Source organism: Hylobates moloch, unplaced genomic scaffold, assembly GCF_009828535.3.
Source record: "Hylobates moloch isolate HMO894 unplaced genomic scaffold, HMol_V3 SCAFFOLD_20, whole genome shotgun sequence".
NCBI lineage: Eukaryota > Metazoa > Chordata > Mammalia > Primates > Hylobatidae > Hylobates > Hylobates moloch.
The window spans coordinates 52,118,028-52,137,205 of record NW_026652295.1 but is presented as its reverse complement, the minus strand read 5'-3'; the positions used below and the strand labels follow the sequence as shown (position 1 = coordinate 52,137,205).

At 34.5% G+C, this 19,178-nt stretch overlaps 1 pseudogene; it reads left to right on the top strand.

The window, feature by feature from the left end:
* The first annotated feature begins 508 nt into the window (after positions 1-508).
* The window catches only part of LOC116459817 (methylosome subunit pICln-like), a 38,425-nt pseudogene continuing 19,755 nt past the window's right edge, over positions 509-19,178 (top strand).

The following is a 19,178-nucleotide window of genomic DNA, read 5'->3' as shown; positions in this document are numbered from 1 at the left end:
GTACAGAAAAAGGATTGTGGTAGAGTATATTGGATATTCCTGGCCTTCCAAATCTACTTTCCCCCTTTATCCATCCAGGGAGGCTGATCATTATAGACAGTATCAGACACCCTAGCCATCTCTCTTCCCATTGGGTTTGGCCAATGGCAGAATTCACAGTGAAAGGAGAAAGAAATTGAAGAAATGTCCCCCCAAGAACATATCTGCTGAGCTGAGGTTTGACATCCCTCATGCTCCCATACCTAAGGCATCAGATGCTGTCAGTGGCCCAGGTTGGGGGGACTTCCTATAGTCACTGCTCATGCCAGATTTCAGTAACTACATCCTTGCCTTGCTCCATATGGCCTTGGGCTGACCCAGACACTGTTTTCTCATCCCTTGTTCATTCTTCAATGACGCCCTCGTCTTGTGATGTACCATCTATTTCTTACCAGGACCCTGATAGCAAATAGTTGGAGGAGTTATGAAGCAGCTGCAGGTGTCTAGAAGAGAAGTGACTTGAACTACCATGGCGTCAGCAGAGACAAACAGGTAAGAGATGTATTTTGAAGGTAAAATTAGAGGACTTTGCTGCATGATTGTCACCAGGAGATAAGAAAAAGGAATAAATGAGAATGACCCCTATGTTTGTGCCTGAGCCTCCAGCTAGATCAAGGTGTTGTGTAGAGTCAGAGAAGAACAGGGATGGTAGAGAACAGCATAGAAGATGAAAATATGAAGAGGTTTTTTTCTTGACATGTTGAGTTGTAGTTGCTTCCTTGGATAAAACTTGATTATGAGGTTGGATACCAGGGAGACACAAGGGATAGCCACAAGTGTGGAAGTCATGTGCTCAGAGGTGATATTTAACATCACATACTGGATGAGGGAATCATGTAGAAAGCAAACGTTAATTTAATTGAAAAAATATCCTGGGTATACCCCATCCAAAAGTGGGAAACTTAAATGTTTAGAAACTTAATAGAGAAGGAGGAGTCAGCAGAAATGACTGGGAAATATGGAATGTAGCATGTGTGTGCATAGGAGGGAAAGAATCAGAATAGAGTGTCCCAAAGGCAGGAAGGCGTGACAGCGATCGTCTTGAGAGCAATTTTTGTGTAAGTGCGGAGTGGGAGTGGAAGTTAAATGAAACAGGTTTTCATTAGAATATAACATCGCTCATTAGAGATTTATTCTGAGGATAAAAGTTAGAACATCAGCTGGTAATAAAATGTTCCTTTATTTGACAGCTGAGGATATATTTTCCTTGGCACCATTTAGATAGACTTTGTTACTCATTGGCAGGATTCAGATAATCAGTTCCTTGCCCCAGTTGCTATATGTCTATTCTACTACTACCCAATCTTAATTGAATTATAAAGCTTTACAAGCAGAATAATAACAACAATAACAGCAAAACAAATTAGATGTTCGAGTTAGAATAATGAACTATCATCCAGAATTCTACTCGCAAAATTTTGATTATATCAAAGACCTGTATTAACATTAAAAGAGACTTTCAAATTTTAACTTATAAAACTACACTAATTATATGATTTACTTTATTATTATTATTTATTTATTGAGACAGAGTATCCCTCTCCCATGCTAGAGTACAGTGGTGCGATCTTGGCTCACTGCAACCTTCACCTCTGGGTTCAAGCAATTCTCATGCCTCAGTCTCTGAAGTAGCTGGGATTACAGGTGGCTGCTACCATGCCCAGCTAATTTTTGTATTTTTAGGAGAGACAAGGTTTCACTACATTGGCAAGGCTGGTCTCGAACTCATGACCAAGTAATCCGCCCACCTCGGCCTCCCAAAGTGCTGAGATTACAGGCATGAGCCACCACACCCAGCCATTATTTACTTTATTGATGGGCTCCATGAAACGTACTGATATGAAAAAGAATTCTACCGTTACAAGGTGACTATACAGGTAATTTTGAGAAAAAAGTGGCACACTTATTTTTCAAGAACTCTACTTTTTTTCATTTTTGAAATTGCATTGTTACTCAAAATATTTTTTGCCAATATTAACATTTTCTTTGCTATTTCTCTTGCAAATATAACATGTTCTAATAAATGACATGATCCTACCTCAACATTAAGTTAGACTTTAACTACGTTGTCAAAAAGCATGACAAAAGCTTAAAAAAAGACGTGAATTACAGAATGCATTTTAAATTTTAAACTAGAATTATAAATGAAATATCCACTTTTCTTACTAGTTATCCTATTTTTTAGATGACATTTTAAACATAACATTCTATAAAGTACTGTAAATAAGAACACAAATGTGGGCTGGCCTCTAATTTTTCCATTCTGTATTTTAAGACTTCTGATGTGCCAATTCTCTCATCTTTTTAAAAAACAAAATTGAATGCAAATTAACTGATTAAGATTTTTAATCTAATATGAAAATGAATCTTTCAAGCCAAGATACGGACAGATGGGTAATGTAATAATTAACTGAAACACAGATCTTTGTTTCACATTTAGATAAACAAAATTCAACAAATAACCTCCTTTTATACTTACAGATAGCTGCATTCCTTAAACTGCCTTCTCAGCTTCAAAATTATATTTAAAAAACCAAAATATAAGCAGATTAAAAGTGGATGTCTACAACAGCATATAGTTATTACGATTATTATATTCAAAATAGGATATTGAAATGGAACAAAACCAACTCTCAGAAGAAGAAAGGAATGGAAGACTGGATTTAACACAAGGCTTTACCTACTGGCTCTTGGGAAAGTCAGATTTCTCTTATGTTAACTTCCTTATGAATAAAATGAAGGGAATACTGCTCCTGTTTCAGGGGAGATTTTTTTGGGGGGGTGATGGGGAGGTAGTTTTTTTTCTTTTTTAGTTAGGCAAAACTCCTGTGGAAATGAGAGATATAAATACAACTTAAAGTGGTAAGATAAGTGATTACATTTATTATTTGAATGAATGCCTCCTTAAAAGATTCATCCTTGATGAAAGATTACATGCCTTAATTTTAACAAGGTGTCAAATTTTCATGCTATGGATTTCGTTTCTCTGTAAAGGAAAAAATTAATAAATATTTAATAAATTGATATTACTTAATATAAACTATGTGGATGACTGTTATAGTAGCAACTACTATTTTGAGCAGGTCATCAAATGTACATAAGTTTAGAAAGGGTTTCCAATTGGATATCACTCGTCACAAATGTCAGAAATGACATGTACCTGGTATCTATCTATTTTTTTGTAATTTAAATGCAACTTTTTGTCTTCCACTGTTTGCCTAAAATTTATTCATTAGAGAAAGTTTTTCTCTGCTGAAAGACCAAACTGATAGGATCCATGATTTTCTGGAGACTTGGAGGTAATAGAAAACTCTGTGGTTTTAGTTGTAAACAATCTTGACGAAGAAATTATATTGTCAAGACTAATATATTAAGCAATACTTCAATCTGTACTCAAAAGATGTACCTTTGCCAACCTCTTCACTTAGAATCTGTAGTAGGCAGGATACTTGCTTTCAGGGGGGGGACAGTGAAGAAGGCTGACTTTTTTTTTTTTTTTAACAGATATCAGATGTACAAAAATGTTGCAATAGTACAAAAATTTTCCTTATGTCCTTCATTCAGGTTTCACAAATGCTAATACGACTATTTTATCATATCTGTTTTATTCTGCTCTATCCATATCTGTATGATTTCTTTCTGAGCTATTGAGACTGACTTGCAGCCATGATGCCTCTTTATTCTTAAATTTCTCAGTGTGGTTTTCCTAAAAACAAGGTCCTTATCATATAGTTTCGGAATTATTTTCAAAATCAGGATAATACTATTGATACAATCCTATTATCTAATCTGTGAACCTTATTCTGAATTTTCTGATTGTCTCAATAACATCCTTTACAGCAAAAGAAAACATGAGGTCCCACATTACATTCAGTTGTCATGTTTTTTTTAGACTGCTAAATTAATCTTGAACAGTTCAGCAGTCATTTAGTGTGTTTCAAGACACAGGCCAGTAATTTTGTAGAATGTACTTCAATTTCAATTTGTCTGATGTTTCCTCATGAGTAGCATCAGGCGTTTGGCAGGTGTCCCACAAAAATGATCTGATATTATTGCATGCTATCAAGAGGCAAATGATGCTGATTTATCCCATTTACTGGTGATGTTAACTTTGATCACTTGGTTTAGATAATGTTTGCCAGTTACTTCTACTATGATGGTATTACTACTCCTTTTGTAACTAATAAGAACCTTGTGGGAAGATACTTTGAGATTATGTAAATCCCTGTTACTTCTCAAACTTTCAATCTGATTAAACCATCTGCTGATGATCCTTGCCTGAATAGATGATTACGTTCACTAAATGGTGATTTTTAATTCTATACTTTTTCACATTTATTTTTTGCCATTGTACTGTAACAAAAGATTTTACCTACCTTCCCTCCCTCCCTTCTTCCCTCCCTCCCTTCTTCCCTTCCTCTCTACCTCCCTTCCATCTATTCTTTCTATCTAGGTGGACTTATAAATTCTTATTTGGTGAGTTATATTTTTAAAATGTTATTTATTATATGCTCAAATTATCCAAGACTTGGCAAGTGGGAATTCTCTGAAACTGAATTATAAATGCTTTTACATCTCTTCATCATTCTTTAAACATTTTGCTATGTTCTGGCAAATGAAAATATTCCAGGTTCATCATGAACTTCCCATTCTCCAGCACTAGAATCAGCCATTTCTTCTAAGAGTCTCATTTTTTTAATAGAAAATGGTGTTTGGAAACCTAGGTCTGAGATCCAGGTAAGTTGTGCTCATTGCTTCTGGAGCACTATTGTTTCTAAATCCTCTGCACAGAGCACCTATAAAACACACACACACACACACACACACACACACACACACACACGATACAAACAGACATACATATCTATGTCTACATTTATGTGTCTACGTATTAAAAGTTTTGAGTAGATTTTGATATCTCTAATTTTAATCTACCATCACTGGGTTCACTCTATCTTCTCCTTTCCATGTTTGTAAATCCTTTCACCAACAATGAGAAATCTGTCTTCTAGTCTCAAGATATCCACTTATTTAATTCCAAAGTATATACAAAATAGTTCCAGAATTACTAATCCAGGCCTCTGCATAAAAAGAAGCCTACCAGCTGGACTCCAATAATTGTTTAGAGTTCTTTTCTCTTTAACCTGAGAGAATCTCAATATTATGTTAAAATTTCCTAAATGTTAGTTCTTTTTTTCAGCTTTTCAACGTCAGGATGGCTATACTATTCATTTGTTAATACAGCCCAATTTATTTGTTTCTATTTATAGAAACAGAGTTACTGTAGACCAAAAGTAATGACTACTTTACATCCAGCCTAACAAATGACCTTCAAAGAGATCAAACGTATCCATCAGTAAAATAAAGGGTTACACATCTGGCCACAAGATGTCCATGCATCCCTTCTTCAAACCTGTAGAAATCTCTTCCTAGGAAGAAAAAAGTCATGCATATTCTCAACCTGTCTCTGAACCCAGTTCAAATCCTGGATCTCTGGGTGATGTCAAATGTTAACCTTGAGGTCTAGATCTGGTGATCTATGTATTATATATAAATTTAATTATATTATTTTATGTGTATATTTAATATAAATATCCATGTGTGTGCACGCGTGCGCGTGTGTATTTTTTTTTTTATCTTTGTGTGGTTCTTAGCTCCACTTTCTGGAAGATTTTCTTGTCTGTTGTTCATTTTTTTCTTTGACCACAATTGCAATAATCATTGGGAATATGATTTTTTATCCTTGCTCATGTAAATATGGGGGCCTCAGTATTGCTTTGATGCTAGAACAGTTAGGGATTTTTTTGTTGTTGTTACCTAGTTTGGTTTAGTTTGGTGTTTACCTAGGCTTGTGAGTTCTTTAGCAAAATGATTCTCTAAAAAATTTAGTAGGCTTTTACTCTATTTGTTTCTAATGAGTTCCTGGTGCCAGCAGGCATACTGAAAATATTTTTCTTAGACACGATCTGCAAATTTGATTTATTCCTTTGCTTCCGTGCCTCATACCTCTTTTTCTCAATTATAGCAGCCTTGGTCTGCCACTGTGAAACGTGGAACTATTCCACCATTAGATTGCAAACAAATCACTGACTTCATGTTCTCTTTTTGCATGTGCACTAACAAATTCTCCCTCCCTGTAGAGACTGTACGGACCATATTTCTATCTCTTGTCTATTTTATTAATGAAATACTATGAGTACTATTGATTGTCACCTGATAAAAGCATTTTTTCTAACAAAATATATAAAATAGGTCCCCACTCAGTTTTTTCCTTGATCCCAGTCATCTTTATCAGCACTTAGCTACTTTGGATTTTTGGTTATTCATTTTTAACCCTGCAAGTTTCCTGCTGCCCCCTAAAATGTAAATAGCATGAGGGAAGAGCCAAGCACAATGTCTAGTATATAGGAATCCATCGATGATTATGAATCAAATTGACTTATGGATAAGTGAGCAAGTATACACTTCAGTTAAAACGTGTGGTACAACATTTTAGAATTACAGCGTTTAATGCCTCTTGAGCCATTACCTTTAAGTGGTTCACAAGCACAGTGCACAAAAAAATGGGAAGAAAATTCTAACCAGACCCAAAGTTATATATTTATTTTTTTGAGTCATGTGGGAACACTTGACACGGAACAGAGCACTCTCTTTGTAAAAGTAAGGCATTACGTTAATGAGCACCTTGCCCCCTCACTTTGCCTGTTAAGCCAATTTCAAAAGACGTTCAAGAGTCTTCTTAATTTGCTGGTTTTAGTTTACCATCCCTTCCCTGATGTCTGAGAATAATCTGAAATAGTTCATTCCACTACTGTCAACAATATAAGGAATTCAGGAGTGGTCTTCTTTCATATGAAAAGTTAGCAAAAATATATGGACTCCTTAGCATTTTTACAATTTTATAGGGTGTTGTCAGAATAATGAAGCAAACCTAGAAATCCAAAGAAAATAGCAAATTAAAAAAAAAAAAAGTATGTTACACTTTTAGCAAGTTCAGTGGAACAGAAAAGTTGGTATATTATCCAAATGTAAAGTTCAAGAACATTGATTATGTGACACACTATTGTGACACATCTGGTGACCTTAAAATTAAGATCTTAAGTTTGAATTATTATAAAAGCAGAAGTGAGAGATCCTTCAGGTCCTTTATTCACGGTTTAAAATATTTTACATGCTAATACACTCTTACCCTACAGGGATGACACTTAAATTTTACTGAGTCATGGAATATAGAGAGAGTTCAAGGCTGAGGAAAGCTGCTGTATTCAAAAGGATGCCAGTTCTGGGCATGTAGTCAATTTCTGGATAAGTTATCACAGGGAGCCACTTGGAGTGAGTAATGGAAACCCGAGAACCTCCTAGTGTACAGATCTCTCTCTATATATCTATATCTGTATCATCAATCTGGATATATGTATATTTCAGATATTTTATATAATCAGACATTTTTATATATGAACATATATATGAATATATGATTTTTAATATTTTATGTATTTCTCTAAAATATATTTCTAGATACCTATATATTATCTTAAGGAGTCAGATAACTTCCAAAATGATGAAGTCTGTCAATCATTCACTCCTTTGTAAATTATAATATTTTCATTTGATTTTTCACAGGAAATGAGAGAATGCCTTATATGTGTGTTTGTGAGGGTCTGTGGATAAGTATTCATGTGTGTTTTTCTAACAAAAGAGCCACTCTCTTATTTAACAGTAGAAGTTATTTCTCAATTTGATTTAACATTTATATTTTCCCTAATCTCTTGCCAATTGGAAAATGTATCTATGCTTTTCAGTGCTCCAGTTCAATACCCCATCCCCCAGAGTTCCCAAGATAAATGTTAGGATTCAGTGAAAGATACAGTTTTTCCCAAAAAAGCCGACACTTTCTTCAAACTGGATTCAGACAGCAGGTAAGGTCAAGGAGTCAACCAATACTTAGGTCTGGAACCTCCATCAACCTAATCCATCCATATAAGAAAACGCTCATGCTGTCCTTAAGCGGTGGCTCACGCCTGTAATCCTAGCACTTTGCGAGGCTGAGGCGGGTGGATCACTTGAGGTCAGGAGTTCAAGACCAGCCTGGCCAATATGGTGAAACCCCATCTCTACTAAAAATACGAAATTAGCCAGGCGTAGTGGCATGTGCCTGTAATCCTAGCTACTCAGGAGGTTGAGGCAGAAGAACGCTTGAACCCAGAAGACAAAAGTTGCAGTGAGCTGAGATTGCACCACTGCACTCCAGCCTGGGCAACAGAGTGAGACTCTGTCAAAAAAAAAAAAAAAAAAAAAAAAAAAAAAAAAAAAAAAAAAAAAAAAGAAAACAAAAGAGAAAAGAGAAGAGAAGAGCAGAGAGAGAAGAGAAGAGAGAAAGAAGAAAAGAAAAGAGGAAGGAAAAAGAAAAACCTCATACTGATAATAAAACTGCAGGTAAGTTCAAGACTGATAACCATAGGCAAAAATGTTAGAACTGAAATAAGGTGAGTTCTACCAACACCTTCCAGTTTTACATACAGAAAACGTGGTTTGCTATATAATCTGTATTGCAAACATCTTCCCTCTTCCATTCTGCTGCTTAGAGCCTGAGGGATACTGGAACCATGAACTAGAAGGAGCTCAACTCCCAGAGAACTTTGCAGATCAGAGCTCAAATTCTTTCCTTGGATTGTGTTCCTCCACATTTTTATGTGAGAGAAAATTGAACTTTGGATTTAGCCACAGATATTTAGACTTGCATCACATGAAGAAAAATGTAATTCCAAATGAAACATCACCCCACTTGGAGTAAAATCCAAAGCCTTACATGGCCCCAGTGATCTGGTTACCAGCTACATAGACCCATGAGTCTCCCTTCTCCATCTACTCTAAGGCTACCCAGACAGACACTGCTGGCTCGGGCCCTTAGACATTTCCTCGGTCTACATTATTTCTTCCCCAGAGAATTGTATGCTCTTTTTCTCCCTTAATTGAGTTTGCTCTTCAAATATCATTTTATTAGAATGGCCTTCCCTGATCCATATATTAATATTAAATCGGCCAGGCGCAGTGGCTCACGCTTGTAATCCTAGCACTTTGGGAGGCCGAGGCGGGTGGATCACAAGGTCAGGAGATCGAGACCACGGTGAAACCCTGTCTCTACTAAAAATACAAAAAAATTAGCCGGGCGTGGTGGCGGGCGCCTGTAGTCCCAGCTACTCGGAGAGGCTGAGGCAGGAGAATGGCGTGAACCCGGGAGGTGGAGCTTGCAGTGAGCCGAGATTGCGCCACTGCACTCCAGCCTGGATTAAAAAAAAAAAAAAAAAAAAAAAAAAAAAATATATATATATATATATATATATATATATATATATAATCTATCCTCCCTTTCTGCCTTGTTGTTCTCCTTAATCCTTATCATCTAAAATAGTAACTATTCACACATTTATTTGTTCATTTTCTGTCTCTCTCCACTAGTATGTAAGCTTCATGAGTTTAGAGTGCCTTTTACCCACTGCTGTATCTCCACCACCTTGAATAATGCCTGGCTTATTGTAGTTCAGTGAATGAATGAATGTGAATGCACATCATATAGACAGTGGGAATACAATAGCTAATTGATATTACGATGTGCCTGAGAGCCCCAAAATATTGTAGGGTTTATGGTTTTCAAAAGTTAGAAAGCCTTACATAGAAAAAAAATCAAAACCGTTCCCTCTTTGCTAGAAAGCTATGGATATTGAATCCTATGCTTTTAAACAATACAGCTAGTATGGAAGAAAATTGGTGACTATTGGAAATCCTACAGAATAAAAATGTCACTGCTGTGAAGTAGACAGCTGCAGCTGGAAGTAGGCAAAAATTTTTTCTTGAAAAAACAAACTAGAAATTCAGTATAAATTTAGAAAACAGTTAAAAATTCAGTGTAAATTCATAATTTAATTGTGTAGCATTGCTATACACTTAGAATCAGGATTAAAATGTCAATTTTCATCATGTTTGATAGCAATGCAATAAGGCTTGGAAACAAAATAACACAAAGCTATTAGAGATAGGGAAACCAAATTAGCACATGCAGGCTATGTTATTTTATACTTACAAAATCTAAGGAAATAAGTAAAATTGGAGTTGATAAATATGTAGTAAAGCAACTGAGAACAAAATAAATGTTAAAAACTTATAAGGTTTAAAAATAGTTGAAGCTTGTAATATAGTATTTAGTGTTCTTTTTTTCCCTGTCTAAAGTTGAAGTTATCTTTTAAAAGGTTATTTATAACAGAAATAAGGAAAAATACTTAGGTAACAATTCATGAAATATAGAGCATTCAATTAAGAAAAGAATGATGTAAAACTCTACTGAAGTCAGATAATTAAAAAGAATATACAATTGCTGGAGGGAAGACAATATTGTAAAAATGTTGATTCTTCACAAATTACTTTTCTAGTTTAAATTTAATTCAATTCTATATCCCAATGGGATTTTATTATACAAATATTTTAAAGTTCATTTAGAATATTAAATAGGTATGAATATCTAAAAGTTTTTATTTTTAAAAGGTCTAATACACACACATATCAAAAAGCTAAAAGAGGCCAGGCACGGTAGCTCACGCCTGTAATCCCAGCACTTTGGGAGGCCAAGGCAGGAGGATCACCTGAGGTCAAGAGTTCAAACCAGCCTGGCCAACATGGCGAAACCCGATCTCTACTAAATATATAAAAAATTAGCAGGGCATAGTGGCATGCACCTGTAGTCCCAGCTACTCAGGAGGCTGAGGCAAGAGAATTGCTTGAACGTGGCAGAGAGATTACAGTGAGCCAAAATCACGCCACTGCACTCCAGCCTGGGAAACAGAGTGAGACTCAGTCTCAAACAAACAAACAAAACACAGCTATAAAAGTATTACGTGTCATACTATACAAAATAGCGGTCTTTGACAGTTAAGAATCTAGTAATTCTACAAACATAAATCAACCTACCATCCTGTCATTTAACATAATATAGTAATAGTTCATTTATAATGGTCATAATTTGAGATACAATAAACTTGGTGTTTACATCGTGAGTAGATAAATATTGTCTTTACATGTTTGTGCTTAGATTTTTCTTCCTGCTTTTGTTTTCTAATAAGTTTAATTACTTATTTCCCCCGGTGTATGCTTTTAAGCTGTGCTGTAAAATTTTCAAGCTGCTACATTGGATCCACTACAAAAAGAATATCAATTTGTTCTTCAGAATTCTCATATTTATCTGAGAATCTATGAATTCTCTGTTTTCTATTTTCATGATTCAGGCCTACTGTACAAGTCTTTTTTCTGAAACTTTTAACAATTTCTAGGTTGAAACAAATGTTTTCTGGATCCCATGCTCTCCTCTTTCTCCTTTATGTTGTGCTACTAGATTTGCTGGGAGAATCACCTCACAGCTTCCTAAGAGATCTGAACTTCCATTCTGTAGGTGGAAAAGAGGGAATCATCTGTTAGTGCAGGATGTAGCTGATATTCTCCTCCATGGTGGAATGCCTTTGACCAGTTCCCTTCATTTTCTGCCCTGTGCCTCCACCCTACCTTCACTAATACATCCAAATATTTAATATCTCATGAATTCTGCAGAGTTAATTAGCTGTCATAGTATTATCCTACCATTCAAGACTGAGATTTTCTGCCTTGCCATATTGATAATCATTTATCTATTCACTTTATTTATGATATTGTGTTCACTTCCATTGCCATATGGATTTTTTTCACTCTTTGGTTTATATCATTTTTATTCTTTCACAATTATTTTAGTTTGGATCTCAGGAAATCAAAGTAATAAACTCAAAGTGCCATATTTAAATGAATTTTTAATACAATTATTTGAAAAAAGAGGAATAAGGAAATTCTACCATAAGACATATTAAATACAAGTAAATAAATAATTAAGTTAATTGGGTACTGATTTAGAAGTAGAATGTTATCAGTAGTATGGAAAAATATCCAGAAAAAACATATCTTGGCACATATAGAAATTAAGTAAATATGAAGTTAGCATGAGATTAGTAAGGAAAAAAAATCAAAACAATTTTACAACTGATTAATTATTTGGATAAATTAATGGATTAGATTCATCAGTGATTCTTAACTATTTTTGTTCATCTACATTTACCTACATAACACATTATACTCAGTAATAGCTCTCATAATCTGCTATAATTCACATCAAGAGAAGCAGGATCAACACATTCTCCAGAAGACATATGAAAATATCCAGGGAAAGGCTAATACAGATTTTAAAATTTATATTCCCCACCTAACCTGATATATTCTCCCTTTCTCTACTAGAGGAAAGAGTTGTACTTCTTTGCAGATTTTTATTACTGTTCTAAATAAAAATCAAGATATCAGAAGAAAATGTGAGAGCTATTTCTCAGATACCTAGTTTGGGAAAAAAATAGATTTAGAAGAAAGTATTTTGGGAAAATTGTCAAGTATTACAACAAAATTAACAAAATTATATAAAACGATATAAAAAGTACTATAAACTAAAATCTTCTTTCTGTGGGAAAAAAAGACTTAAAAGATAACCAACACACTTGGAAAATCTACAAAATCTACAGAATAAACAATACACAGATAATTTTTATGTCAAAGCAAGGAAAATAAATCTCCCAATAGAAAATGGAGCACAGATATGAGCAGACAATTTAAAGAAGATTCAAAAGGATAATATTTGAAAAAATCTTGGCAATAATTAAAAAATAAAATTTTAAATTGAATTACTGAATTTCTAGATCCAGAAAAGTTGGAAAAGATTCACTTTTCCCTGTTCCTCCTTTCTAAACACAACTAAATAACCTAGAAAAGTATTCAACATACCACAGTAAAAAGATTCTGACAGTGAGGCAGACAAAGGCAGACTGGCTAGGGACCTCTTGATGGAGGACAATATGGTGAATTCTTAGGGGAAGGGAGTCCTTTTATTAAATTTACAAACATTAAGTGTGACTCTTTGTGTTACAGAGCTGTGTTTTGATAAATGCATAATGTTAATTAAACACAATTACAGTATCATACAGAATAGTTTTACCCTAAAATTCTTTTGCATCACTTATTAAAACTTCTCCCCACTCCCCACCCCCAGCCCCCACATTGCCTCCCAGTCTCTGGCAATCACTCTTTTATCCCGTCTGCCTAGCTTTGCTATTTCAGGAATGTCATAAATAGGATCACCTACTAAGTAACCTTTTCAGACTACCTTCTTTCACTAAGTAAAATTCAATTTCTTTTTATTGTTGGATAATATTACATTTTATACATGTAGTACCTGTTTTATTTGAATTTATCAGCTTTGTTAAGGTATTATTATTGACAAAAACCATACACTTTTAAGGTGTCCAATGTGATGATATATGTATACACTGTTGCCACAATTAAATTAACACATCTATCAGCACACAGTTACCATTGTGTGTGTGTGGTGAGGGCAGTTAATATCTACTCTGTTGGAAAATTTCAAGTAAATAATACAGTACTATTAATGATAGTCACCATGCTATACACTAGGTCTCCAGAAGTTATTCATCTTCAAACTGAAAGTCTGATCCTTTGACTAATATCTCCCCATTTCCTCAATCCTCTAGCTCCTGGCAACCAGTTTTCTAACTCTCGGCTTTTATGAGAGCGACTGTTTTAGATTCTACATATATGCTAGATCATAAAATATTTGTCTATTCAACTACTGTGCTACCCTCAGTTCTTATGAGTTTGAGTGTTTTAGATTCTACATGTATGTTAGATAATAGAATATTTGTCTATCTGTTTGGCTTATTTCATTTAGTATGATGTCCTTCAGTTTCATCTGCATTGTTGAAATGGCAGAATTTGCTTTTTATTAGGCTGGTAATATTCAATCTCACACACACACACACACACACACACACACACACACACCCTCAAATTTTCTTTATCTATTTATCTAGGAGCATGAACTAGGCTGTTTTCCTATATTAGCGACTGAATAATATTAAAATGAACTTGTGATTGCACATGTCTCTTGAAGATATAATTTTATTTTCTTTGGATGTATACATAGAAGTAGAATTGAAGGATTCTATGGTAGTTCTGTTTTTTGTGTGTGTGGAACCCTCATACTGTTTTCCATAATGACTGGACCATTTCATATTCCCATCAAGAGTCTACAAAGGTTCCCTTATATCCATCCATATCCTCAACTCTTGTTATCCTTTTCTTGATTATAGCCGGAATGACAGGAGTGAAATGTTATTCTATTTGCATTTCCCTGATGATTAGTGATATTGAGCACCTTTTCGCATATAGCCATACCTCATTTTATTGATCTTCACTTTATTGAGTTTTACAGATATTGCATTTTTTATAAATCTAAGGTTTGTGGCAACCCTGCATCAAGCAAGTATATTAGTGCCATTTTCCAACAACATATGCTCATATTGTCTCTGTGTCACTTTTGCTAATTCTTGCAATATTTCAGACATTTCATTATTATATCTTTTACGGTGACTTGTGATCACTGATCATTGATGTTACTATTGGAATTGTTTGGGGGCAGCACAAACTAGGCCCAGATAAGTCAGCAAACTTAATAGATGAATACTGTGTGTGTTATGACTGCTCCAGCAACCAGCCAACCAGCCATTCCTGTGTCTCTCTATTGCCTTGGGGCTTCCTATTCTCAGAGACACATCAATGTTGAGACTAGGCCAATTAATAACCCTACAATGGCCTCTAAGTAGTCAAGTGGAAGGAAGAGTCCCATGTCTCTCTAAATAATAAGAAATAATTAGGATGAGCAAGGAAGGCATGTCTAAAGCCAAGAGAGGTCGAAAGCTAGGCCTCTTCTGCCAAAGTTGTGAATGCAAAAGAAAAGTTCTTGAAGGAATTAAAAGTGCTATTCTAGTGAACACACAAATGACAAGAAAGTGAGACAACCTTATTGCTGATACGGAGAAAATTTTAGTGGTCTGAATATAAGGTCAAACTAGCCATGACATTCCTTTAAACTAAAGCCTAATCCAGGATAAGGCTGTAACTCTCTTCAATTCTATGAAGGCTGTAAGAGGTAAGGAAGCTGCAAAATTTGAAGCTAGCAGAAGGTGGTTCATGAGGTTTAAGGAAAGAAGACATCTCTATAAAATAAAAGTTTATAGTTATCCATAAAATCTAAGATAATTGATAAAGATAGCTATACTAAACAGATTTTTAGTCTAGACAAAACAATCTCTATTTCAAGAATTTACCCTTCCTTTATTTCATAGCTAGAAAGGAGAAGTCACTGCACCTGGATACTAAGCTTCAAATATTAAAAAACAAACAAACAAACAGGCTGACCCTCTTATTAGGGGATAATGCAGCTGGTAACTAAGTTGAAGCCAGTGCTCATTTACCATTCTGAAAATCTCAGGGCCTTATTATGCCAAATCTACTCTGCCTGTGTTCTATAAATGAAACAACAAAGCCTGAATGGCAGCATATCTGGTTACAGCATGGTTTACTGAATATTTTAAGACTACTGTTAAGACCTGCTGCTCAGAAAACAAAAATTCCTTTCAAAATATTACTTCTCATCAACAATGCACCTAGTTATCCAAGACCTTTGCCGGAGATGTACAAGGAGATTAATGTTTTCATTCCTGCTAACACAACATCCACTCTGCAACCCATGAATCAAGAAGTAATTTCAAAAAAAGTAATTTCAACTTTCAAGGTTTATTATTTAATAAATACATTTTATAAGACTACAGCTGCCATACAATAGTAATTCCTCTGATGGATTTGGGAAAAGTCAGTTGAAAACCTGAAAAGGATTCACCATTCTAGATGCCATTAAGAGTATTTGTAACTCATGAGAGAAGGTAAAAATATCAACATTAATAGGAGCCTGGAAGAAGTTGATTCTAACCACATAGATAACTTTGAGGGGTTCAAGACTTTTATGGAGGAAATAATTGCAGATATATTGAAAATATTAAGAGAACTAGAATTAAAAGTGGATCCCAAGAATGTGACTGAATTTCTGAAATCTAATGATAGATAAAACTTAAATGAATGAGGAATTGCTTCTTATGGATGAGCAAAGAAAGTTTTGTTTTTTTGTTTTTGTTTTTTTGAGATGGAATCTACTCCCGGTGATGATCTGGACATCGTTGAAATGACAACAAAAGATTTAGAATATTATATAAACCTAATTGATAAAGCAGTAGCAGGGTTTGAGAGAATTGACTCCCAATTTTGAAAGAGGTTCTACTTTGGGTAAAATGTTATCAAACACCATCACATGCTACAGAGAAGTCTTTTGTTACAGAAAAATTCAATCAATGTGACAAACTTCAGTGTTGTCTTATTATAAAAAGTTGTTGCCACCTTAATCTTCAAAAACCACCACCTTGATCAGTCAGTTGACATCAGCATGGAGGCAAGACTCTATACCAGCAAAAGATAACGATATGCTGAAGTCTCAGATAATTGATAGCATTTTTTTAGCAATAAAGTATTTTTAATTATGTATATTATCTTTCTAGACATAATGCTATGCACACTTAATGGGCTAAAATATATTGTAAACATATACACAAGAAAACAAAAAATCTCTTATAATTTGCTTTATTGCAATATTCAGTTTATTGTGGTGGTCTGGAATAAAACCTGCAATATCTCTGAGGTAAGTCTGTATCTGTTGGCCATGTGTATGACTTTTTGGGGAAAAAAAGCCTATTCAGATTCTGTCCTCATTTATTAATCAGGCTATTTGTCTTTCTTTTCCTATGGAGTTTTATGAATTCCTTGTTTTGATTCTAACTCATTACTGGATATATAGTTTACAAGTATTTTATCTTATTCTATGGGCTGTCTCTCCATTATGTTATTTCCTTTGCTGTGCAGAAAGTTTTAGTTTGATGTAGTCAAACTTGTTTATATTTGCTTTTGTTGCTTGTGCTCTTGGTGTCAAATCCAAAACCTGTGAAAACCAGTGTCAAGGAGATCTCCCCCTAAGTCTTCTAGGCATAGGTCTTACCTCATTTTCAGGTCTTACTTTTAAGTCTTTAATCCAGTGCATTACATTACATTTAAGGTGTTTTTGTCTTTTTTTTTTTTGGTATATGGTGATAAAGTATCCAATTTTATTCTTTTGCATGTGGATATCTATTTTTCCTAACACTATTATTGAAGAGACTATCCTTTCTCTATTGGATGTTATTGCGGCCCTTGTCAAAGATTGGTTAACTAATGCATGTGTTTATTTCTGGGCATTCTATTCTGTTCCATTGGTCTAATGTGTCTGTTTTATGCTACTTTTGATCACTATAATCTTGAAATATAGTTTGAAATTAGGAAATGTGATGTCTCCAGTTTTACTCTTTTTGTTCAAGATTGCTTTGGCTTTTGAGGTTTTATATGTTTCCTTATGAATTTTAAGTTTTTTCTATTTCTGTGAAAAATGACAATTGAATTTTGATAAATGTTACACTTAATCTGTAGATCACATATGGTAGTATGGACATTTTGACATTAATTATTCTGATCCATGAACACATGACATCGTTCCATTTATTTGGGTCTTCCATTTCTTTCATCAAAGTTGTGTAATTTTTAGTGAATAGATTTTCACCTTCTTAAATTTATTCCTAAGTATTTTATTCTTTTAGATGTTGTTATAAATTTTGCTTTATTTCTTTATTTCTTTTCAGATAGTTTGTAATAAGTATGTAGAAATGCAATTCATCTTTATATGTTGATTTGTATTCTGCAGATTTACTAAGTTCACTTATTAGTTCTAACAGTTTTTTAGTGGAGTCTTCAGGGTATTTTATATGTTTGCAGATGATGTCATTTACAAACAGACAATTTTACTTGTTCCTTTCTGATTTGGAAGCCTTTTATTTCTTTTTCTTGCCTAATTGCTCCAGCTAAGACTTGTAGTTCTATGCTAAATAGAACTGGTGAGAGTTAAGTGAGTAGCCTTGCCTTTTTCCTGATCTCAGAAAATGCTTTCAGTTTTTCACCAATTAGTATGATGTTAACTGTGGGCTTTTGACATATGGCCTTTATTGTCTTGAGGTACATTGCTTCTATATCTAATTTGGTGAGAGTTTTTGTCAATGTTGAATTTTGTCAAATACTTTTTCTGTATCAATTGAGATGACCATCTGATTTTTTATTCTCAATTTTGTTCATGTGGCATATCACATTTATCGATTTTTGTATGTTGAATCACCCTTGCATCCCAGGGTTAAGTCCTACTTGATTGTGGTATACAAGTCCTTTAATGTGGTATTGGATTTTGTTTGCTAGTACTTTGTAGATAATTTTTGTATCTTTGTTAATCAGGGATATTGACCCGTAATCTTTTCTTGCAGTGTTATTTTCTTGCCTTAATTTGAGGGTGATGCTGGCTTTTTAAAGATTAGTTTAAGAGTATTTCCTCTTCTTAAAGATTTTGAAACATTTTCAGAAGGATTAATATTAATTCTTTTTTACATTCTTTGTATAATTCACCTGTGAAGCCATCTGGTCTTGAGCTTTTCTTTGTTGGGTGATTTTTGGTTGCTGATTCATTTCTTTACTCATCATTGAGCCATTCAGGTTGCTTACATTTTATTTATGTTTTTTGAGAACAGTATCTTACCTGTTGATCAGGCTGGAGTGCAGTGGCACGATCTTGGCTCACTGCAGCCTTAAATTCCTGGGTTCAAACTATCCTCCCACCTCAGTCTCCCAAGTAGCTGGGACTACAGCCACATGCCGCCACATCTCGTTTTTGTTTTTGTTTCTGTTTTTGTTTTTTGTAGAGACGAGGCTTCACCATATTGCCCAGGCTGGTCTTGAACTCTTGGCCTTAAGCAATCCACCTGCCTTGGCCTCCCAAAGTGCTGGGATTACAGATGTGAGCTGCTGTATCTGGCCTGTCTTCTTTTCTCAATCTAAGCATTTATTGTTAAACTTCCCTCTTAGTACTGCTTTTGGTCATCCCATAAGTTTTGGTATGTTATGTTTCTGTTTTTGTTTCAAGATACTTTTTGATTTTCCTTCGATTTCTTCTTTATCTATTTCAGTAGTGTATTGTTTAATTTCCACATATTTTAATGTTCTAACATTCTTCATGTTAGTTTCTAGTTTCACATTATTACGGTCAGAAAAAT